At 38.9% G+C, this 20,318-nt stretch overlaps 1 pseudogene; it reads right to left on the reverse strand.

Annotated features, from left to right (window-relative positions):
- Positions 1-389: 389 nt before the first annotated feature.
- LOC124973476 (olfactory receptor 2L2-like) lies at positions 390-20,132 on the reverse strand (annotated as a pseudogene).
- Between the last annotated feature and the right edge of the window lie 186 nt (positions 20,133-20,318).

Here is a 20,318-nt window from a genome sequence, read left to right on the forward strand (position 1 = left end):
CACAGCAGACAGATAATCTTTTTCAAAGGGACAATCTCCTGAAGGGAAAAACAACAGCAACCGTGTGGCCCAGGAGATGTGAGGACAGCGTGGTTCCTCAGCACCATCACGGCATTTGGATCCCTGGTGACATTTCCTAACTGACCCATAATTTGCTTTGGCTGTTGAGTCTTGCTGGAGTTTTGCATCTACTTCGGCAGCTTCCCACCTCGCTTCAGGAGCAAACGGCGGCAGGCCGGCCGCCCACCCTTCCTGGAGCCCCTCTTCCAACCTGGAAGGACTTGCTACCCTGGAGCCGCAGCCGCTCCCACAGCGCTCACCGCCCCTGGCATGACCCAGCTGCGCTTGCTGAGCACAACAGCGTGGCGGAGGCGACCCTGCAGCTGTGTTCAGCGGTCTTGGTATGTTGCAGTGCGTGGTGTCACCTGGCACCTGCGTGTTCCTGAGGGGTTGGAAGAGCTCGTCCTGTGGCCACTGGGTCCTGCACAGTGTGCTGCCCGCTCCTGCAGGGTCAGGCCACCTGGACCTCCAGGGCCGCCTGCTGTGCCTGAGCCTGGCCAAAGGCCCCCACGCCGCACCCAATGCTGCTGACTGAGGGCTGGACCTGGTGCGGCTGCAGCCCGGCTTGCAGGTGCACAAAGGCTGCCATCAGGGGACTGGCCCGGGGGAATTTGGCTGCTACCGGCCTCTACATGGGCGATTCCTGTTTTCCTGAGAAAATTAAACACATGTAATCTTGCATATGGCAAGTTTTTTTTTTTTTTTCTTTGACTTTGGATGCATTATTTAACTCTATTACAACAGTAAAATGGAGATGATTATAGCACTTATCTTGGGAGCTATTGCTAGATACTGCAAATAAAGTCCTTTTTGCATACTGCTTGGTACATAATAGTCAACAAGTGTTGGCTATTATATCAATGGCTCAATAATTTTTCAATATATGAATAAAAATAATTTGTCCAACCAATTCCCTTGTTGGTTACTTATATTGTTTCTACTTTTTTTTTTATTGTAAACAAATGGGATACATGTTGTTTCTCTGTTTGTACATGGAGTCAAGGCATACCATTTGTGTAATCATAAATTTACATAGGGTAATGTTGTTTGATTCATTCTGTTATTTTTCCCTTCCCCCCACCCCTCCCTCTTTTCCCTGTATACAGTCCTTCCTTCCTCCATTCTTGCCCCCCTCCCTAACCCTAACTCTAACCCTAACACTAACCCCTCCCACCACCCATTATGTGTCATCATCCACTTATCAGTGAGATCATTTGTCCTTTGGATTTCTGAGATTGGCTTACCTCACTTAGCATGATATTCTCCAGTTTCATCCATTTGCCTGCAAATGCCATAATTTTATCATTCTTTATGGCTGAGTAATATTCCATTGTATATATATACCACATTTTCTTTATCCATTCATCAATTGAAGGACATCTAGGTTGGTTCCACAATCTGGCTATTGTGAACTGAGCAGCTATGAACATTGATGTGGCTGTATCTCTGTAATATGCTGATTTTAAGTCCTTTGGGTATAGGCCAAGGAGTGGGATAGCTGGGTCAAATGGTGGTTCCATTCCAAGTTTTCTAAGGAATCTCCACACTGCTTTCCAGAGTGGCTGCACTAATTTGCAGCCCCACCAGCAATGTATGAGTGTAGCTTTCTCCCCACATCCTTGCCAACACATGTTGTTGCTTGTATTCTTGATAATCGCCATTCTAATTGGGGTGATATGGAATCTTAGGTTGGTTTTGATTTGCATTTCTCTTATTACTAGAGATGTTGAACATTTTTCCATATGTTTCTTGATTACTTGTAGATCTTCTTCTGTGAAGTGTCTATTCATTTCCTTAGCCCATTTGTCGATTGGATTATTTGCATTCTTGGTGTAGAGTTTTTGAGTTCTTTATAGATTCTGGAGATTAGTGCTCTATCTGAAGTATGATTGGCAAAGAATTTCTCCCACTCTGTAGGTTCTTTCTTTGCATTGCTGATAGTTTCCTTTGCTGAGAGAAAGCTTTTTAGTTTGAATCTATCCCAGTTATTGATTCTTGCTTTTATTTCTTGTGCTATGGGAGTCCTGTTGAGGAACTCTGGTCCTAAGCCGACATGTTGAAGCTCTGGACCTACTTTTTCTTCTATAAGATGCAAGGTCTCTGGTCTGATTCTGAGGTCCTTAATCCATTTTGAGTTTAGTTTTGTGCATGGTGAGAGATATGGGTTTAGCTTTCATTCTGTTACATGTGGATTTCCAATTCTCCCAGCACCATTTGTTGAAGAGGTTATCTTTTCTCCATTGCATATTTTTGGCCCCTTTGTCTAGTATGAGAAAATTGTATTTATTTGGGTTTGTGTCCGTGTCCTCTATTCTGTACCATTGATCCACCTTTCTATTTTGGTACCAATACCATGTCGTTTTTGTTACTATTGCTTTGTAGTAGAGTTGAAGATCTGGTATTGCGATACCTCCTGCTTCACTCTTTCTGCCAAGGATTGCTTTAGCTATTCTGGGTTTTTTATTCTTCCAGATGAATTTCATAATTGCTTGCTCTATTTCTGTAGGGTACAATCATTGGGATTTTAATTGGAATTGCATTGAATCTGTATAGCACTTTTGGTAGTATAGTCATTTTGACAATATTAATTCTGCCTATCCAAGAACATGGGAGATCTTTCCATCTTCTAAGGTTCTTCCTTAATTTCTTTCTTTAGTGTTCTGTAGTTCTCATTGTAGAGGTCTTTCACCTCTTTTGTGAGATTGATTCCCAAGTATTTTATTTTTTTCGATGCTATTGTGAATGGGGTAGTTTTCCTAATTTCTCTTTCTGAAGATTCATCACTTATGTATAAAAATGCATTAGATTTATGTGCATTGATCTTATATCCCGCTACTTTACTGAATTCACTTATGAGTTCTAAAAGTTTTCTGGTGGAATTCCTGGTTCCTCTAAGTATATAATCATATCATCAGCAAATAGGGATAGTTTGAGTTCTTCTTTTCCTATTCGTATCCCTTTAATTTCTTTGGTCTGTCTAATTGCTCTGGCTAGAGTTTCAAGGACGATATTGAATAGAAGTGGTGAAAGAGTGCATCCCTGCCTTGTTACCAGTTTTTAGGAGGAATGCTTTCAGTTTTTCACCATTTAGAATGATATTAGCCATGGGCTTAGCATAGATGGCCTTACAATGTTAAGGAATGTTCCCACTATCCCTATTTTTTCTAGTGTTTTGAGCATGAAGGGATGCTGTATTTTATCAAATGCTTTTTCTGCATCTATTGAAATAATCATGTGATTCTTGACCTTAAGTCTATTGATATGGTGAATGACATTTATTTATTTCCTGATGTTGAACCAACCTTGCATCCCTGGGATGAAACCCACTTGATCATGGTGCACTATCTTTTTAATATGTTTTTGTATGCGATTTGCTAAAATTTTGCTGAGAATTTTTGCATCGATGTTCATTAAGGATATTGGTCTGAAATTTTCTTTCCTCGATGTGTCTCTGTCTGGTTTAGGTATCAGGGTAATATTGGCTTCATAGAATGTGTTTGGGAGGGTTCCCTCCTCTTCTATTTTATGGAATACTTTGAGAAGTATTGGAATGAGCTCTTCTTTAAAGGTTTTGTAGAACTTGGCTGAGAACCCATCTGGTCCTGGACTTTTCTTTGTTGGTAGGCTTTTGATGACTTCTTCTATTTCATTACTTGAAATTGGTCTATTTAAATTGTGTATGTCCTCCTCGTTCAGTTTAGGCAATTCATATGTCTCTAGAAACCTGTTGATGTCTTTGAAATTTTCTATTTTGTTGGAGTATAGATTTTCAAAATAGCTTCTAATTATGTTTTGTATTTCAGTCGTGTCTGTTGTGATATTTCCTTGTTCATTCCAAATTTTAGTGATTTGGGTTTTCTCTCGTCTTCTATTTGTTAGTGTAGCTAAAGGTTTATCAATTTTGTTTATTTTTTCGAAGAACCAACTATTTATTTTGTCAATTTTTTGTATTGTTTCTTTTGTTTCAATTTCGTTGATTTCAGCTCTGAGTTTAACTATTTCCTGTCTTCTACTACTTTTGGTGTTGGTCTGTTCTTCTTTTTCTAGGGCTTTGAGCTGTAGTGTTAGGTCATTTATTTGTTGAGTTTTACTTCTTTTATTAAATGTGCTCCATGAAATAAATCTTCCTCTAAGTACTGCTTTCATAGTGTCCCAGAGATTTTGATATGATGTTTCTTTGTTCTCATTTACCTCTAAGAATTTTTAATTTCCTTCCTAATATCTTCTGTTATCCATTCATCATATAATGGCATATTGTTAATCCCCAGGTGTTGGAGTAGTTTCTGTTTTTTACTCTTTCATTTATTTCTAACTTCAATCCGTTATGATCTGATAGAATACAAGGTAGTGTCTCTATCTTCTTGTATTTGCTAACATTAGCTTTGTGGCATAATATATGGTCTATTTTAGAGAAGGATCCATGTGCTGCTGAGAAGAAAGTGTATTCGCTCTTGGTTGGATGGTATATTCTATAAATGTCTGTTAAGTCTAAATTATTGATTGTGTTATGGAGACCTATGGTTTCTTTGTTCAATTTTGGTTTGGAAGATCTGTCCAGTGGTGAGAGAGGTGTGTTAAAATCACCTAGTATTATTGTGTTATGGTCTATTTGGTTTCAAAAATTGAGAAGGATTTGTTTGACATACATGGATGAGCCACTGTTTGGGGCATAGATGTTTGTGTTTGTTATATCTTGCTGATTTATGCTTCCCTTAAGCAGTATGAAATATCCTTCTTTATCCCTTCTGACTAACATTGGCTTGAAGTCCACATTATCTGAAATGAGGATGGATACTCCAGCTTTTTTGCTGAGTCCATGTGCATGGTATGTTTTTCCCCAACCTTTCACCTTTAGTCTATGGGTATCTTTCTCTATGAGGTGAGTCTCTTGCAGGCAACATATTTTTGGATCTTTCTTTTTAATCTAATCTGCCAGTCTATGTCTTTTCATTGATGAATTCAGGCCATTAATATTCAGGGTTATTATTGAGATATGATTTGTATTCCCGGTCATTTGGTACATTTTTAAAATTTTATTTATGTATTTATTTTTTTGACACAACTTGGTTCCTCCTTTATTTGACAGTTCCTTTAGGATAATTCCTCCCTTTGCTGATTTGCTTCTTTGTTTTTTATCTCTTCCTCATGGAAAATTTTGCTGAGAATGTTCTGTAACGCTGGCTTTCTTTTTGTAAATTCTTTTAGCTTTTGTTTACAATGGAATGATTTTATTTCATCGTCAAATTTGAAGTTAAGTTTTCCTGGGTATAAAATTCTTAGTTGGCATCTGTTTTCTTTCAGAGCTTGAAAAATGTTGTTCCAGGCTCTTCTAGCTTTTGGGGTCTGGATTGAAAAATCTGCTGATATCCGCATTGGTTTCCCCCTGAATGTAATTTGGTTCTTTTCTCTCACAGCCTTTAAAATTTATACAAAATTTATTTTGTATGTTCGGTATTTTCATTATAATGTGCCTTGGTGTGGGTCTGTTGTAATTTTGTGTATTTGGGGTCCTATAAGCCTCTTGAACTTGATTTTCCATTTCATTCTTCAGATTTGGGAAATTTTCTGATATTATTTCATTGAATAGATTGTTCATTCCTTTGGTTTGTTTCTCTAAGCTTCCTCAATCCCAATAATTCTCAAATTTGGCCTTTTCATGATATTCCATAGTTCTTTTAGATTCTGTTCATGATTTCTTACCATCTTCTCTATTTGTTCAACTTTGTTTTCAAGGTTAAATATTTTGTCTTCAATATCTGAGGTTCTGTCTTCCAGGTGTTCTATCCTATTGGTTATGCTTTCTATGGAGTTCTTAATTTGGTTTATTGTTTCCTTCATTTCAAGGATTTCTGTTTGGTTTTATTTCAATATCTCTAACTCTTTATTGAAATGATCTTTTGCTTCTTGTATTTGCTCTTCTAACTGTTGATTGGTGTGATCATTCAATGCCTGCATTTGCTCTTTCATTTCATCATTCAATGCCTGCATTTGCTCTTTCATCTCATTGTTTGCTTCTCTGATCATTTTAATTATGTACATTCTGAACTCCCTTTCTGTCATTTCTTCTGCCATGCTGTCGTTGGATTTTATTGATGTAACATCTAGATTTGTTTGGGGCATTTTCTTCCCTTGTTTTCTCATATTGTTCAGGAATCCGTGGATCATTAAGATATTGCAGATTTCCTCTATTGACTTATAATGTCCCTGAAGATTGCTAGTATATCCCCTCTTATCCTTCAGTAGCCTGAAGTCTTGGAGGAAGTTGATAATGTGGTGCTCCCCAAGGAAGCTGCCTCTCTAGGGGTGGTGACCCTCAGGTGGAGTATATTCCCTGCTAGTGGGCAGTGGTGCCTCCACTTGTTGACCAATGGTCATCCAAAGGGGAACTAGGCTGCAGGCAGAGGCATGGCCTGTTTGTGCCTGTGTCTCTGGTTTTACCGACCTTGTGGGAAAACCTCACCCAGCGGGGAAGACTCACCCAGTGGGGAGGTCTCGCTGGTCAGTTCCCCTCAATCTACAACTACCGCCTGGGCTGGGCTGCCTTCCTCTGCAACGTTCCCAGGGGCCCGGACCTATCTCCTGGGCCTGGGAGCCTCACCATTCGCAGATGAGTCTCCTTAGGCTGCCTCTCCTCAGAGAATCTGCCCGCAGTCCTGGAATCTTTGCTCCGCTCCTAAGCGTGTCTCTGTGCAGCTCTTCCACCAAGAAGCAGCCTAGGTCCTGGGACCCTGCTCTGTACCTAATCACCTGGCTATGCAGCCCCTCCTCTGAGCCGCCACCTGGAGCCCCATAGAATAGGTCCGAGTCCCAGAGACGTGCCACACACCTCTTCCTCCAGACAGCTGCCAGGTGTTTTGACACAGTCACTAGGAGTTCAAGCAACTCACTTCGCGTCTCCCGCCAACCGCCCATAGCCCTAGGCAGTCACTCCGAGTCCAAGTCACCCACTCCGTTCCTCCTCCTCCTCGGGGTTGCCCCCCGGGTGTTCAGTAGCGGTCGCTCCAAGACCAAGCGACCCACTGCGCTCCTCCTCCGGGCAGGCCACCGGTGTTCAGGAGCGGTCGCTTTGAGTCCAAACAACTCACCACTCGCCTCCTCCTCTGAGCAGGCACCCAGAGCTCTGATGCAGTCACTCCTAGACCAAGCGACCTGCCGCACTCCTCCTCTTCCTCCGAGCAGTCCTCCGGTGTTCAGAAGTGGTCACTCTGAGTCTAAACAGCTCACCACGCAGCACCTCCTCTGGCAACCGCCTGTAGCTCTGATGTAGTCCCTCCAAGTCCAAGCGACCTGCCATGCTCCTTCTGTTCCTCCGGGCAGCCCCCCGGTGTTCAGGAGCAGTTGCGCTGAGTCCAAACAGCTCGCCACGCAGCTCCTCCTCAGGCAGCCACCCAGAGCCCCAGTGGTTGCTTCGAGTCCAAGCGCTGTGCTGAATAGCCACCTCTACGATGTTCCCAGTTGTCCGTGTTTACCGCTCCAGCGAGGGGAGGGGCGTCTCACTGGGTAACTCTACTTCACAAAGTTCCCTTCATTCCAGGACTACTGCCTCATCCGGGATGCCACTCCAATGTGAGAGACTCACCTGGTGGCTTTGAGTGGTCCCAAGTCTCTCACTGTCTCCTCTTTTGAATCCTGCATCCTGGAGCAACATGAAATGCAGTCACCCTCTAGTCCACCATCTTGAAACCCCCTCATGGCATGGTTCTTAATTATTCACTTTTTCTTTGAAGATTCTCCAGCATTTAAAAATGTTTCTTAGCTTAATGATCTTGAACTTCTTTTGTTGAATTTCTTCATGAATATGTCCTTCTTAGGCACAGTGGCACAGGACTGTAAGCCCAGTGCTTGGGAGGCTAAGGCAGGAAGATCACAAATTCAAACCAGCCTCAGCAACCTAGGAATGTCCTAAGCAACTCAGCAAGACCCTGTCTCTAAATAGACTATCAAAAAGGACTGGCAGTCACAAATACACACACACCCACACACACACATACACAAACACACACACTGAAGATTGAAATGAATAAATGCCTGCCTTTAATGTCCTCAAAACTCTCCACCATACTTTATAGAAACTAGAATTTCATTTCCTTTTCTCCACCTGAGACATCCTGAGCCTGCCAATAAACCAGGAGCCACTTAAATTTCACCAGGAAGCTTTAGGTTATGGATTCCATAAAGACAGAGTCAGTCTTTAAGGAAGCTGGTCACAGCTGTGTACATCTGTGAGAAGAGCCACTGCATGAACTTTAGCTACCCAGAATTCACAGCACTGTGAATAGCTCTTCAGGAGTCTCAGATGACACTAAAGTGTCCCCTGGCTTCTGGACACAGAGAGTCCTCAGAGTGTCCCTGGAGGGATTTTGTGAGATGCACCTCCCTTCAAGTGTCTCCACAGCAGAGTCTACTAAGGAAGACAGAAAGAGTGCACTGACTCTTGATCTCCTGGTAGATTTAATGAGGGTGAATTTTCAGCTGTTCAGAAGGTTAGAAAGTTAGAAAAATATACTTTTAGAGCATAAACATGTGCAGAATACCCAGTGCATGTTTGTTTCTTTGCTTCTAAAGTATATACATCCATGAAATTCCAGAATGTTGTATCAGCATTAATAGATAAATAGGACAACAGATAGAGACTTTCATGGATGGTTAGAAATTAATTATAAGAATTCAGTCCTTGATGTTTGCTTTGGAATTCGATTGGGTTTATTCTGCTTCATCTTACAAGTTCACTGGAGAAAGTTTTTTTATTTTTTTTTTCATGAGTCAACCTATTTCTAGCCCTTTACTTATAAGATATGTCAGTTTTACTGGTGAGTGAAATGTGGTATCCTATACCTACTAAGTGGAGCAGAGAATACAGAGAAGCCGTGTGGCTTTGTGAGCTGCCTTGAGAAACACACAGGGAACATGAAGAGTGAGACCAGTAGTGCTGAGAGTCTCCTTCACTGCCATTGTCATCACCACCAACTTAACAACCTTCACATTCACTCCTAGTCTTGTTATCTGCACAGATGCCTAATGACAAAGTGTTGAGATTGCTTCTGAAAAGTATGCCTGTTTGATTCAGCCCCCCACAAAAAACAAACACTTCCTGGTTGCTAATGTAGATACTATTATTTTTACCTCCCTGAGAATTTGCATTTAAAAAAAAGGAAGTTATAGAAAGCAATTTGTGTTGTTAAAAGCATAGAGAAACCACAATTGACCAAAATTAACTTTAAAAGCCAAATCTGGAAACGATAGTGCAGCTGTCAATCACATGGTTTCCTCAATCATTTCCTTTAATTAAAAATTTAAGACTGTGTTCTATACATTAGTAATTTTAATCACTCTTGTGCTCTTACTAAAAGCTTATTGTAGACTGCATGATCTATGTGATCTTGCAATATGTATAATCAGAAAAATGAGAGATTATGTTTTATTTATGTGTGATCTGTAAAATTGTATAAATGCATTCTACTGTCATGTACAACTAATTAGTACTAATAAAAATATAAATGAGTAACACTAGTATATAAATGTATATATATATATATATATATATATATATATATATAGTGTTTATTATTATTATTGTGAGCTGCTTGAGAAACACACGGTGAACCTGAAGGGCACAACTGGCTTCAAGAGAGTGGGACCAGTAGTGCTGAGAATCTCCTTCACTGAGACTGTCATCACCATTTGTGTGTGTGTATATATATGAATATACAAATGTTTTCTCTGATATGTGGATGCTAAATCACAATAAGGAGTGAAGTTCTAGGAAAGAATATAGATGCTTTATTTTAGGTAGAGAGGAGTGAATAGAGTGGAAGGGGCATGGGATAGGAAAGAAAGCAGAGTGAAAGAGACATTATTACCTCATGTATATATATGACAGCATGTGATTCTGCAATATGTACAATCAGAAAAATGAGAAATTACACTCCTTTATGTGTGGTTTATGAAAGTGTATAAATATATTCTACTGTCAGGTACAACTAATTAGAACAAATAAAAACACTAATCATAATTGAAAAAGCACCAATAATTTCCAAGTATTTAATTGGAATCATGAAGTTCATACAAGGTAATTTACTAATCAAAAAGCACTAATAATATACAGAGCATCATATAGTTCATCATCACTCATGGGAAATCAAACATAGAAAAGAAACATAGCAAAAATAAAACAATACAGAATCCAAATAGGGAAATAGGAATCACATCCTTAATGAACCTTGGATTCTGAGTGTTCAGTTCTTTCTGGAGCTTTACCTGTCCATCATGGTATGCTACCAGGCAGTGCACCCTGCCTCCCCCATTACCTCATCTCTCTGGTCAGGCAGAGAGCACACTTGTAAATTGACTGGAAGTCACTTCCTGTCTTCTGTATTTCACACTTCAGGATTTCTGCTGAATGCTGTGATTCAACGTGAACTTCAGATCTATTCCTCAAGCAAAATTCTCTCCTTTCACATGATGAATAAAAGTAAACACTTGAAAGGGATAAGTACCTTTCATTACTCCGCATTCAAATCTCACTGCCTTGCTCGCCCGTGTCCAATGGTCATCAATGAACAAGCCTTTTTCTGGGTAAACTTCTTGATTCTTTTTCAAGCAAATGTACCTCTCCATCACTCCTCTTCATCTTCTCATCTTAGAGATCTCCATGGAGAATTGGAGCTTCCATGGGTCAGTGTCCCTTCACCTGTGCTGAGGTCCATGATTTTCTTGTATTCATGAGGGCATTCCTCAGACCTGAACAACAGAGGTCCAGTCAGTAATGACACAAGACGGCCCTGGGCCCAGGTTGAGGAGTGAGTTTCAGCCAGGTGTTGAGATGTTCTCAAGGTATGTCAAGAATCAACATACTACAGACAGAAACAGATACATTCATTGAGAATGTCTCAGAATTATTCTGTTCCTATGTTTTATATGTTCTTATTCAGTATATGCATATTACTGGCCCCTAGGAATGTTTCTCAATATGGTAATCTTATTCCCAGTTTGTTTTATATTGTCAAAAGGCACAGAGCTATAAAAAGAACCTAAATGAATAAAACACAAGATGAAATTTCTACAATATCACATATACAGAATTTGTTAACATATTTGAGGTATTATGTGTGTTCAAATTGTTTCTTTTCTATTGGAAATGCTCAATAAATTATGAAAGTTATCCTCTGTTAAATAATTCATGAATAGTATTTTATTACTGGTTTGTGAAATATTATTATAAAGATACTCAGCAATAGGACTGGGGATATATCTCAGAGGTAGAGTAACTGCTCTGCACTCAATCTTCAGCACACACATACACACACAAAATCAGCAATTAAGATTATATTGCATGAAGTGTCTAACATGTTCACAAATTTCTCATGGTTTTTATTAAATAAAATAATTATCTCATCTTTCACAAAGGATGATTGATCCATTTAAAATTTCTAAGGTCTTAAAAATATTTGAACTTTTAAAATTCCTAGCAAAGACTTTACTGGAAGCACACTGCATCAATTTTTCAATGTTGTTGCATGTGAGAACTTGGGGCACTTGTTATTTTTAATAAACTGCCTTTGAATGGTACAACAGGTGCATTTCTAGTACACTCTAGGTCATGTCTATGGCTTCCACAGAGGACTCAACAACCTTGGCCTGAAAGGTGGGCAAGTCAGGCTGTTGTGTCCAGATAGAGAAGCCCTGAGGGAGAAACCCTCTCGACTTCTACCCAATGCAGGAATCCTGTGAAAGGAAAGCTCCTAACACACTACTCTTGTCCCCAAGGGCTCCATGGAGGGAGTTAGTGAGCACCTCATAATCTCAAGTACCAAGTTTGAAGAGATATAAAACTCTAGGGTGGTTCTAGAGGAAAACATGAGAGAAGAATTTTAAATGAAATGGAGCTGTTGTTCTACTATGTTAAAATTTCATTGTTTGATTCATGAGTAATTCCTGAATCATACTTGTCTTTGAGATAGTAGATATTTTTAGTTATTTTATAAATAAGATTCATGCTGTGTGCCCAAGAGCCAGAATTCTTCTGGAAGTCCTTGATGTGGGTCAAGATGTTCCCATGGCCTCCCATCTCAATCACTCAGGAGACAGAGGCAGGAGGATCCCTTGAGTCCAGGGTTGGAGGTCAACCTGGCTACAGAGTGCCATGCTGTCTCAGGAAAATTTTTAAGTGATTTTCAAAATTAACAAGGGAATAATGTTCATACCTATGGATGGGATAAGGATGGGTTTATTTGATTTAAAAAATTGTCATATGTGTGGTAGAATATATTTAATTGATTAATCAAGTACCTTGATACAGAAAATATTTGTTTAAATAAATTATTCTCTGGGTTACAAGCAATGAGACCCAAATGCCTTTAATTTCATGGTGAACTTTATAGGCTGATAACAATTATTAATATTAGAAGGATCAAGAATCAGTAATCCATATTAGAAGTGAAACAAATGAAGAAATGTTAATCACTAAACAAGAGTGGGCATATACAGAAGAAAGGAATTAGTCTCTGATGGATAACAACTATTGGTTCTGTAGAATGTCAGTAAAATTGTACAATAATAAAATAAAAGTCTTGCTTCAAATTACAAGTAATTAATGAGAGAATTTTGTATAGACATGAGGAATTATCATATATTCTATATTATTCGTAATCTCCTCACTCCAGGAATGAAATAATATTTTAATGTACTACACATTGCTGAATGGACTTGCAGGTAAGTCCTGGAGAAAGTTGATTTACACTTAAATAGAAGAGATACTTTGAGTCCATCTGCTCACTGCCCCATTTCCTCCTTCCTCAGGCTGTAGATGATGGGGTTGAGCATTGGAATGAGGATGGTGTAGAAGACAGCCAGAACCTTGTCCTCTGCTGGAGACATGAGGGGTCTTGGGTGTAGGTAAGTGTAAGCAAAGGGGGTCTAGTGGAAAGTCACCACAGTGAGGTGGGTGCTGCAAGTGGAGCAGGCCTATTTCCTCTCTTCCCCTGCCTACATGTGGCAGAGACCAAGGAGGATATGATCATAGGAGCCAAGAGTTACACTGAATGAAAACACAAGAAAAAGTGTGGGGCTCACAAATGCTGTGTACTCATCCACCCAATTGTCCATGTAGGCAAGGGTCGACATGACAGGGACATCACAGAAGAAATGATTGAAGGCTGTGGAAATGCAGTAAGGGATATGGAGAGCATATATGGTGTGAGCACAGGAGTTGGCAGAGCCCATCGTCCAAGAACCCAATTTCATGAGCACACACACTCTTTTATCTATTTTTTAAATTTTATTATGTTTATTTATTTTATTTTATTTTTTCTTTCCTTTTATTTTTATTTTTATTTATTTTTTTAATTTATTTTTATTGTAAACAAATGGGATACATGTTGTCTCTGTTTGTACATGGAGTAACAGCATACCATTTGCATACTCATACATTTACATAGAGTAAATATGTTTGATTCATTCCGTTATTTTTTTCCTTCCCCCCACCACTTCCACCTCTCTTTTCCCTCTCTACAGTCCCTGCTTCCTCCATTCTTGCCCCCTCCTACCCCCCATTACGTGTCACAATCCGCTTATCTGTGAGATCATTCGTCTTTTGGATTTTTGAGATTGGCTTATCTCACTTAACATGATATTCTCCAATTTCATCCATTTGACTGCAAATGCCATAATTTTATTATTCTTTATAGCTGAGTAATATTCCATTGTATATATATACCTCAGTTTCTTTATCCATTCATCAATTGAAGGACATGAAGGTTGGTTCCATAATCTGACTATTGTGAATTAAGCAGCTATGAACATTGATGTGGCTGTATCTCTGTAGTGTGCTGATTTTAAGACCTTTGGGTATAGGCTGAGGAGTGGGATAGCTGGGTCAAATGGTAGGTCTATTCCAAGTTTTCTAAGGAATCTCCACACTGCTTTCCAGAGTGGCTGCACTAATTTGTAGTTCCACCAGCAATGTACAAGTGTACTTTTTTCCCCATATCCTCTCCAACACTTATTGTTGCTTGTATTCTTGATAATCACCATTCTACTTGGGGTGAGATGGAATCTCAGTGTAGTTTTGATTTGCATTTCTCTTATTACTAAAGCTGGTGAACAATTTTTCATATGTTTGTTGATTGCTTGTAGATCTTCTTCTGTGAAGTGTCTGTTCATATCCTTAGCCCATTTGTTGATTGGGTTATTTGTATTCTTCGTGTAGAGTTTTTTGAGTTCTTTATATATTCTGGAAATTAGTGCTCTATCTGAAGTATGAGTGGCAAAGATATTCTCCCACTCTGTAGGCTCTCTCTTCACATTGCTGATAGTTTGCTTTGCTGAGAGAAAGCTATTTAGTTTGAATCTATCCCAGTTATTGATTCTTGCTTTTATTTCTTGTGCTATGGGAGTTCTGTTACGGAAGTCTGATCCTAAGTCAACAAGTTGAAGATTTGGACCTACTTTTTCTTCTATAAGATGCAAGGTCTCTGGTCTGATTTCAAGGTCCTTGATCCATTGTGAGTTTATTTTTGTGCAGGGTGAGAGATAGGGGTTTACTTTCCTTCCGTTGCATATGGATTTCCAGTTTTCCCAGCACCATTTGTTGAAGAGCTATCTTTTCTCCATTGCATATTTTTGGCCCCTTTGTCTAGTATGAGAAAATTGTATTTATTTGGGTTTGTGTCCATGTCCTCTATTCCATACCATTGATCTACCTGTCTATTTTGGTGCCAATACCATGCTGTTTTTGATACTGTTGCTTTGTAGTATAGCTGAAGTTCTGGTATTGCGATACCCCCTGCTGCACTCTTCCTGCTAAGTATTGCTTTAGCTATTCTGGGTTTCTTATTCTTCCAGATGAATTTCATGATTGCTTGCTCTATTTCTGTAAGGTACATCATTGGGATTTTAATTGGAATTGCATTGAATCTGTATAGCACTTTTGGTAGTATGGCCATGTTGACAATATTAATTCTTCCTATCCAAGAGCATGGGAGATCTTTCCATATTCTAAGGTCTTCCTTAATTTCTTTTTTCAATGTTTTGTAGTTTTCATTGTAGAGATCTTTTAAATCTTTGGTTAGATTGATTCCCAAGTATTTTATTTTATTTTACTTTTTTGAGGCTATTGCAAATGGAGTTGTTTTCCTCATTTCCCTTTCAGCTGTTTTGTCGCTTGCATATAAAAATGCTTTAGATTTATGCATGTTGATTTTATAGCCTGCTATTTTGCTGAATTCATTGATGAGGTCTAGAAGTTTTCTGGAGGAGGTTTTTGGATGCTCTAAATATAGAATCATGTCATCCGCAAATAGTGACAGCTTAAGTTCCTCTTTTCCTATTCGTATCCCTTTAATTTCTTTATTCTGCCTAATTGCTCTGGCTAGAGTTTTGAGGGCAATGTTGAATAGAAGTGGTGAAAGAGGATATCCCTGTCTTGTTCCCATTTTAAAAGGGAATGGTTTCAGGTTTTCTCCATTAAGAATGATGTTGGACATGGGCTTAGCATAAATAGCCTTTACAATGTTCAGGTATGTTCCTACTATCCCTAATTTTTTTTAGTGTTTTGAGCATGATGGGTGTTGTATTTTGTCAAACGCTTTTTCTGCATCAATTCAAATAACCATGTGATTCTTATCCTTAAGTCTATTGACATGATGGATTATGTTTATTGATTTACAAATGTTGAACCATCTTTGCAGTCCAGGAATGAACCCCACTTGATCATGGTGCACAATTTTCTTAATATGTTTTTGAATATGGTTTGCCAATATTTTGTTAAGGATTTTTGTATCTATATTCATCAAGGATATTGGTCTATACGTTTCTTTCCTTGATGTGTCTTTTCCTGGTTTGGGTAGGAGGGTGATATTAGCTTCATAGAATGAGTTCAGAAGGGTACCCTCCTTTTCTATTTTCTGGAATACTTTGAGAAGTATTGGAATGAGTTCTTCTTTGAAGGTCTTGTAGAACTCGGCTGAGAATCCATCTGGTCCTGGCCTTTTCTTGTATGGTAGATTTTTAATGGCTTATTCTATTTCATTGCTTGATATTCATCTGTTTAAATCGTGTATGTCCTCCTGGTTCAGTTTGGGAGGAGCATATGTCTCTAGAAATTTGTCAATGTCTTCAGTAGTTTCTATTTTGTTGGAATACAGTTTCAAAGTAGTGTCTCATTATGTTCTGTATCTCAGTGGTGTCTGTCATGATATTTCCTTTTGTATCATGTATTTTAGTAATTTGAATCTACTCTCTCCTTCTCTTTGTTAGTGTGGCTAAGGGTTTGTCTATTTTGTTTACTTTTTCAAAGAACCAACTTTTTGTATTGTCAATTTTTTGAATAGTATTTTTTTTTCAATTTCATTGATTTCAGCTCTGATTTTAATTATTCCTGTCTTCTACTACTTTTGTTGTTATTCTGTTCTTCTTTTTCTAGGGCTTTGAGCTGTAATGTTAGGTCATTTAGTTGTTGACTTTTCATTCTTTTCTGGAATGTGCTCCATGAAATGAATTTTCCTCTTAGTACCGCTTTCATAGTGTCCCAGGGATTTTGATATGTTGTATCATTATTCTCATTGACCTCTAAGAATTTCTTTATCTCCTCCCTGATGTTTTGTGTTATCCATGTTTCATTCAATAGCATATTTTTTAGTCTCCAAGTGTTGGAGTAATTTCCCTTTTTTATTTTGTCATTGATTTCTACTCTCAGTCCATTATGATCTGATAGAACACAAGGCAGTATCTCTACTTTTTTGCATTTCCTAAGGACTGCTTTGTGGCATAACACATGGTCTATTTTCAAGAAGATTCCATGTGCTGCTGAGAAGAAAGTGTATCCACTCGTTGATGGATGGAATATTTTATATATGTCTATTAAGTCTAGGTTATTGATTGTGTTATTGAGTTCTATGGTTTCTTTGGTTGGATTTTGTTTGGAAGATCTATCTAGTGGTGACAGCGTGTGTTAAAGTCACCCAGAATTATTGTGTTGTGGTCTATGTGATTCCTAAAATTGAGAAGGATTTGTTTGATGTACAGGGATGCACCATTGTTTGGGGCACACATATTTACTATCATTATGTCTTCCTGATTTATGGTTTGCTTAAGAAGTATGAAATGTCCTTCTTTATCCCTTCTGAGTAACTTTGGCCTAAAGTCCAATTTATCTGATATAAGGATGGAAACCCCTACTTTTTTACTGAGTCCATGTGCGTGGTAGGTTTTTTCCCATCCTTTCACCTTTAGTCTGTGGATGTCTCTTTCTATGAGACAAGTCTCTTGCAGGCAGCATATTGTCGGGTTTTTCTTTTTAATCCATTCTGCCAGTCTATGTCTTTTGATTGATGAGTTTAGGTCATTAATGTTCAGGGTTATTATTGAGAAATGATTTGTATTCCCAGTCATTTGGCTTATTTTTGGTTTTCAAGTTGGCTTGGTTTCTCATTTGAGTGGTTTTTCTCTAAGGTAGTTCCTCCCTTTGCTGACCTACAGTGTTGTTTTCCATTTCCTCCTCATGGAACATTTTGTTGAGAACATTCTGTAGTGCAGACTTTCTATTTGTAAATTCTTTTAACTTTCATTTATCATGGAAAGATTTAATTTCATCTTCAAATCTGAAGGTTAGTTTTGCTGGGTATAAGATTCTTGGATGGCAACCATGTTCTTTCAGAGCTTGAAAAATGTTGGTTCAGGTCCTGCTAGCTTTTAGAGTCTGGGTTGAGAAGTCTGCTGCTATCTGTATTGGTCTCACCATATATGTAATCTGATGCTTTTCTCTCGTGGTCTTCAAAATCCTATCTTTATTTTGAATGTTAGACATTTTCATTATATGTGCCTTGTTGTGGATCTGTTGTGATTCTGTGCATTTGGTGTTCTGTAAGCCTCTTGTATTTGATTTTCCATTTCATTCTTCAGGTTTGGGAAATTTTCTGATATTATTTCATTGAATAGGTTGTTCATTCCTTTTGCTTGTATCTCTGTGCCTTCCTCAATCCCAATAATCATTAAATTTGGTCTTTTCATAATGTCCCATCTTTCTTGGAGATTCTGTTCATGATTTCTTACCATCTTCTGTGTTTGGGTGACTTTATTTTCAAGATTAAATATTTTATCTTCATGTCTGAGGTTCTGTCTTCCAAGTGGTCTAGTCTTTTGGTGATGCTTTCCATTGAGTTTTTTATTTGGTTTATTGTCTCCTTCATTTCAAGGATTTCCATTTGTTTTTTTTTTTTTTTTTTTTACAATCTCTCTTTGTTGAAATGATCTTTTGCTTCCTGCAGGTGCTCTTTCAGTTTATTGGTATTTTCATTCATTGCCTGCATTTGCTCTCTTATCTCATCCTTTGCTTCGTGAATCATCTTAATCATGTATAATCTGAAATCCTTTTCTGACATTTCTTCTAACATACTGTCATTGGATTCTATTACTATAGAATCTAGATTTGTTTGGATCATTTTCTTCCCTTGTTTTTTCATGTTGTTCATGTATCTTCCCCTCTAGCAGTGCAGAGCTGGGGTATTGCAGATTTCCCCCTATAGGCTTATAGTGGCCCTATAAGTTTCCAAAACCCTTTCTTTAAGGGGAGATCAATAGTTGCAGTGCCTAAATCAGACACTATGCAATCCTAGACCAAATAGCCCCTATGGGGACAATAACAAAATTTTCATAATAAACAAAATGAGTTCAAATATTATTTTTGGTAAGAGAAACAGGTTTGCTATAAGGTCTGCAGTTTCTAATGGAGGACAAAGAGGATGCAGAGGGATGTAGAATGTGGCTGTTAATGGGATAAGAAAAGAATATACAGAAGTTCTAGAAATAGAAAGGGTGAGAGTGTAATCAAAAGAAATTGGATGTTAGCATGCAAAAAAGGGAGAAAGAGACTCTGATGGAACAGGTAAATAAAAGGAAAAGAAAGCAAGAAAAGTAAAGAAATTAAAACTTAAATTTTTTTAAAAAGGAGAAAAAAGTAAATCTAGTGTAAAACAGTTATATAGTAATGAAACCTCCCAGAGTTCAGTAGCCTGATGCATGAGAGGTACCTGACAATGAGTTTCAAGCCTCCAGCAGGCGTCTCAGGATGGGATTTGCTCCACTGAAAGATTGGAGCTAAGGCTTCCAGGATTATCCAAGATGGCCACTCTGTCTTCGAAATGTGTTGGCAAATCGGGAGCTGCAGCTCAGGGGTGGATGTGGTCAGCTGGAGGTCCTTGAGAAGGGATGCACTTGGCCTGGCAGGGGTCCTTGAGGTCTGGTGTTTTTGGTGTGGTTGTGGGATCCTGGAGGCTGGGTGCAATCAGTCGGTCTGGGGTCCTGGTGATAGGGCACAGTCAGTTGGTCTGGGTGTCCTGGCAGCAGGGAGTAGTCAGTCGATGTGAGGGCCCCAGAGGCAGGGAGTGATCGGTCAGGCTGAGGGATCCTGGATATGGGACTCAGTCAGTCCGGCCAGGGGTCCTACAGGTCCTGGCTGTTGTCTCAAAATGGTGGCAGCCACGTATAATCAAACCTGCAGGTACTGTAACAGTGAACTTACAGGCATCAGTAGGCAGCTGGTGCTCCACTGGCGGTTGGCGATCAGTTGGCTGACTGTTGTCGAACGATCGGGAGGTGAACCTCAAGCATTTGGTGAACAAGGAACGTAGCCTCCCTCTAGTCCGATGTCTTGGATCTCCCCCTTTTTTCTTCTTATGTTAATGGGATAGTGGAGTGGCAGCAAATTGCCACATAATAGTCATAGGCCATAGATGGCAACAATCAGGCTTTGGAACCTATTGAAATCAGGAAAAAGAAATTCTGAATCCCACACCCAGTGAATGTGATCACATTTTTTACAAATGGAAAAACATAAATCGTCTTAGGGACAATTGAGGAGATGTAGATTAGATCAATGAAGGACAGCTCACTAAGCAGAAATACATGGGTGTGTGGAGATGGATATCCAGGAGAATGAGAAGGATCATGCAAATATTGCCAATTAGAGCCATTAGGAAGATGAGAACAATGAAGACGGAGAGGAAAAGGCCAGTTCTTGATGATGGGAACAATCCCAAAGAGATGAAATCAGTTGATGTTTGCTTGAAATGTTCCATACAGCATTCATATGGTTTATCCATCTTATTGCCCTTCGCTATTTCTCCATTAATAGCTTATTTTTTCTGTTTCCTTTTCCTCTTACTTTTTCATTATTTTAGTTAATTTTGTCTCCTTCTTTTAGCTGCCATCTGCTTCCTATCTCTTGCCTCTATTCTGTTCACTATTTAAGATATTCTGGACAT

The sequence above is a fragment of the Sciurus carolinensis genome, assembly GCF_902686445.1.
Source record: "Sciurus carolinensis chromosome 19 unlocalized genomic scaffold, mSciCar1.2 SUPER_34, whole genome shotgun sequence".
Taxonomy (NCBI): Eukaryota; Metazoa; Chordata; class Mammalia; order Rodentia; family Sciuridae; genus Sciurus; species Sciurus carolinensis.